The sequence below is a fragment of the Lepus europaeus genome, chromosome 16, assembly GCF_033115175.1.
Source record: "Lepus europaeus isolate LE1 chromosome 16, mLepTim1.pri, whole genome shotgun sequence".
Lineage (NCBI taxonomy): Eukaryota > Metazoa > Chordata > Mammalia > Lagomorpha > Leporidae > Lepus > Lepus europaeus.
The window spans coordinates 71,541,497-71,546,304 of record NC_084842.1 but is presented as its reverse complement, the minus strand read 5'-3'; positions in this window follow the sequence as shown (position 1 = coordinate 71,546,304).

Sequence of the window (4,808 nt, the reverse complement as noted above, 5' to 3'; positions counted from 1 at the left end):
GCCCACTGCCCGCTGCCCGCCCCGGCCCGGACCCCGGCCGCCGCGCCGCGCGCTCGGACCCCGCGCCGCTGCAGACGCGGGCGCCGCTCGCTGCTCGGCCGCCGCCGCTGCTGGCGAGGACAAGGGCGCCGCGGGTGTGGGAGGCCGAGCCGCAGCCGAGCAGCATGCTGGCCGCCACCCCCACGCGGCGCCCCCACCCGAGCCCGGGCTGCTGGGCGGCCGCCGCCGCTGCGCCCGCCGCACTCGCGCCCGCCTGACATCAGCACCCGCGCCCGCAGCCCGGCGCCGGCCAATGGGTAGGGCCCGGCGGGGGCCCGCCCCGCGGGGAGGGGGCTCGCGCCGCCCTCGTAGCCCCCCGCACCACCACCACCAGCACCCACCCGCCCACCTCGGGGCCTGGGAGAGGGAAAAGTTGGGTGACCTTGGGGAGGGACCGGCCTGGAGGGAGACCCCCAGGGGACCGGTCCAAGCAGAGGTCGACCAGTTGTCTGCAGCCCTTGCACTCGCTGGAAGAGATGGGGGTGTGGGGAGGACCAAAAGGGCTGAAGATGAACAAAAGTGAGGGGGCAGCGGGGCGCCGGCGTGACCACCGGGACAGATGCTCTGTCCTGGGCGCTTTGGAAAGTGCCGACTTCTGAGCAGCCTCTATTAATTGTAAAAAGGAGAAATGAAGTGAGTTCGCAGGGGTGGCCGCGCTTGGCTTTTGCGGTGAGGTAGAGGAGTCTGGCTCCCGTGTTCAGGGCACCTTGGGGTTAGGGAAGCCAGCGACCCTTGTCTAATGGAAGAGCTTGGACCAGCAAAGCGCGCGCCTCCGGGGCTCACACACTTGTCAAAGTTTCCCTCGCTGGGCACGATGGCTCACTGGCCAGCCGGCACTCCAGGGCAAGGACGTGGGATAGAAATTGCTAGTAACCACAGAGGGCCTGGTGCATTCCAGACACCACGCAGCTCATCCTCTGCTAACTCTTGGCGGCAGATCCTATTAATTTCCTTCGTTTACTGATGGGAAAATTGAAGTCCAGGGACTGACTCGGGGAGGAGGAGCAAACCCCTGGGCAGGGTGGGAATGGGAGGTGGGATGGGGCTTGGTATCCTAGCCCCTCTGAGCCCCTCTGGGCTAGCCCCTCAGCCATGAGCTCTGGGCTTTCCCTCGAGGGAGTGCGCAGCTGGGGAAATCAGAGAAAGTGACCCAAGCAGAACCAAAATATATAGCCCCAGCAGCTGAGTGGGGAATTCAGGGCCCCGTCATCTGGCTGCGAACCAAGGAAAACCACTTCTTCCGATAAGGTACACCCAGAAAAGGCAGGGCTCGTGCAAAAAGTCGTGACCGTGGGGATCATCAATACTATGGCTTCTTCAGCAATTCTTCACCACTTTCCATGGGGAAAGTGCCAGTCCCCGGGGGAAGGGACACGGAACAGGCTCCATCCTCAGCCAGCATGGAACCTAGCTGGGCTGATAGCCCTAGGAAGTGACTCCACAAGGCTGCATGGGGTCCCACACTGACCCAACAAGTTCAGGAGTCAAAAGCAAGCTTGCTGTAGGCAACTCCGTGGCGGAGTTAGACATGCATTACTGGCCACCATTTATCCTGTACCCAGCTCAGTGCAAACCAGTCTTCATTTATCTTCATTTAATTCTCACACCTGGGGCCGGCGTCGTGACGCACTAGGTTAATCCTCCGCCTGTGGTGCCGGCATCCCATATGGGCTCTGGTTCTAGTCCCAGCTGCTCCTCTTCCAGTCCAGCTATCTGCTGTGGCCTGGGATAGCAGTGAAGCATGGCCCAAGTGCTTGGGCCCCTGTACCCGTGTGGGAAACCAGGAAGAGGCTCCTGGCTCCTGGCTCCTGGCTTTGGATCGGTGCGGCTCCGGCAGTTGCAGCCATTTGGAACCAACGGAAGGAAGATCTTACTCTCTGTCTCTCTCGCTCACTGTCTGTAACTCTACCTGTCAAATAAATAAATAAATCTAAATAAATAAATAAAATAAAATTCTCACACCTGCCCTGACAAGTGGGTCTTCCCATTTTATGGATAGGAAAATTGAGCTCAGAGATGTTTGTCTCTGGCCCTAGGTCACCAGGACATCATGTACCCGAACTGGCTGCTTGTCTGGGGAGATGGCAGATATTCAGACCTACCTTGGTGGATGTGTGTGCTGTGTGCCTAAGAGACGGGCAGCCTGAAGAGGGATGGATGCTTGCTTTATAGAGCAAAAGGAGTGGGGTTGCTCAGACGCAGCACTTTCCTGCTGATCCCGGAAAAGACTGCCTCTCACCCATGAGCTGGAATCAGGGGCAACGTGGTACAGGTGGCCTCGCTCCAGAGCTGGCCACATGTGGGTCTGCCACCCAGCTGGCACTGCAATGTAGTCATGGGCAAGATGCGTCTTCTCTAAGCCCCTGTATTTTCTCGCTTGGAAAAGCTGGTGCACCCACCTTTTGGGGTTAAACATAACCAAGAAGATCAAGCACTTAAAGCCACACAAGAGCACCGGGTGTTCCCCCAGAGTTCCACTGGGCAGGGCCACCTTGAGACTGGGGAAATGAGGGAGGGGCTGCTGAGAAAGGAGAAGTCTTCCTGACCTCTGTCTGGAACCAAGGTCAAGGGCACAGTCTGGTGCACTGGTCTCAATGGCGGATGAGACAGGGGACACTTGACCATGTCTGGAGACATATGGAGTTGTTCCCGGAGGGGTGGGAACAAATGGAATCGTACAGGAGAAGGCCAGGGATGCTGTGCACACCAAAGAGTGATCCTGCCCCAAATGTCGCTAGGACATGGGACATTCCAGACATGCGGATTCCAGGCTTGGCTCCATCACTCATGGGCAAAACCTCCGTGGCCACGTCATTCTCATCGCCAGCTCCTATTTTCTCATCAATAAAGGGGAGGAGTGCGGGGGAGGAGCAGGAAGAGATCTTCCCAGTCTTCCCTAATTAAATGTGACGTACGTGACCTATCACCGCGTTACTCTCCTCACCCTCCCCATGCCAGGGCAAGGTGCAGCCCATCCACTGACATCCAGAAAAGGTAGAACATTCCTGATAGAGTGCAGAGGGAAGACTTGAGGAGCAGAGCTGGCACAGTTGGTATTTGTTTCGGCTCTGTGAGAGACACGGAGTGAGTGCTTGTAAATTATAAGGCGCAGTTTATAAATTAAGATATAAAAATGGAAATGCAGATTACTTTGGTTTGGTTCCAATATCTTCAGCAGTTTTTTTAAAAAAAAAAACCTTAATAGACAATCAGAGAGACACAATCTGTTTCCAGGAAATAGTAAGATTTTTTGAAAATGGAAAAGCCTCCTTCAGATGTGTAGTTACTCAAGCTGTGTGTCCGTAACACAAGCATACGTTCCCACAGTGGTGGTGCAGGCTGGAGTCGTCTTCTCCAGGTTCACCTGATACGGTTCCCTGGGTTAGCAGCTCAGCACCATTCATTCAGACACTGGCACGATGGCACAGTTAGTTCAGCCACTGCCTATGACACTGCCATTCCATATTATGAAGTTCCTGGCTCTTGGCTTTGGCCCTGCCCAGCCCAGGCCATAACAGCCATTTAAGGAATGACCCAGGGGATGGAATATCTCTTTCTTTCTGTCTGTCTCTCCCTCTGTCTGTCACTCTGCTTTCCAAATAAACAACACAAATCTTCAAAAAAAAAAAAAAGTATTCATTCAACCACCTGTCAGTTCATCCACTCAAGATGGATTGAGAGCCTACTAGGTGATGGCCAAGGAGAAGAAAGCAGTGACCAAGAAAGGCATGGTCCCAGCTTTATCAGAGATGTGCATTAAATAGAGAGCACATACAAATGAATATGCCATTGTGAGGTATGACAGAGCCCGTGGAGGAAGCTCAGAGGAGCCCTCACTCCGTGGGGGTGGCAGGGGACCTGGAAACCTGTGTGAGAACTTAGCTGAGAGCTTGGAGGTGAGAAGGAGCCAGGCGAGTGAAGGAGAGCTACGGAGAGAGGCAGAGGCTGAGGAAGGGGAAGCCCAGGCAGAAAGCACAGCAGGTGCACAGGTCCCAGGACCAGAAGGAGATGAGCACCTGGGAGAGCCTAAATGAAGGCCAGAGTGAGCAGGGCAGGAGGATGAGGTGAGGGGGCACGAGATGAGCTCTGGGAGGTAGGAATGGATAACCACACAGGGTCTCGTCAGCCAAGGCCAGGTGCCCTGGTGTGCTTCCCATCCCGGAGGGAGCCACTGATGGCCGCTAACGAGACAGCTGCCCGGCTACCACAGATACCCCCAGTTGTTTCTGATGGCCAAGTAGAGCGGAGGGAACCAGTCTTGGAGGGAGGTGATGACAGCTGGGACTTGACGGGTGGCAGAGAAGAGTGAGATTCAGGTCTGTCTTCAAGGCAGGATCCACTGGACTTGCTCTAGGGTTGGGTTTAGAGGGAAAGTCAAGAGAAATGGCAAGAAGGCCCTCCAGATACTGGTGAGGGCCGGTGGGTGGGTGGAGGAACCTTTTCTCCAGATGAGAAAGTCTAGACGAGGAGAGGGCTTGCCTGGGAAAGGGGCATCAGGACTTGGGACTGGGGCGTGGAGTCTGAAAAATCTCCGAGAGGCGTCCCCATGCAGACGTTGAGTTGGCCATTCAGGAAGGCAGGGAGGGGATGGATGGGTGGTCCATGGGAAAGCTTCCCTCCCTACGTGAAACCTTGATTTTTTTATCTCGTTTTTTATCTCGGTAAGCCCTCAAGGGATCACTCATGGGTAGAACGATTGAGTGACATTTCAGAATGACCGACAGTACGGAGAAAATCTCTCTCAGGTACAAATGGGCAGGGAACAACAG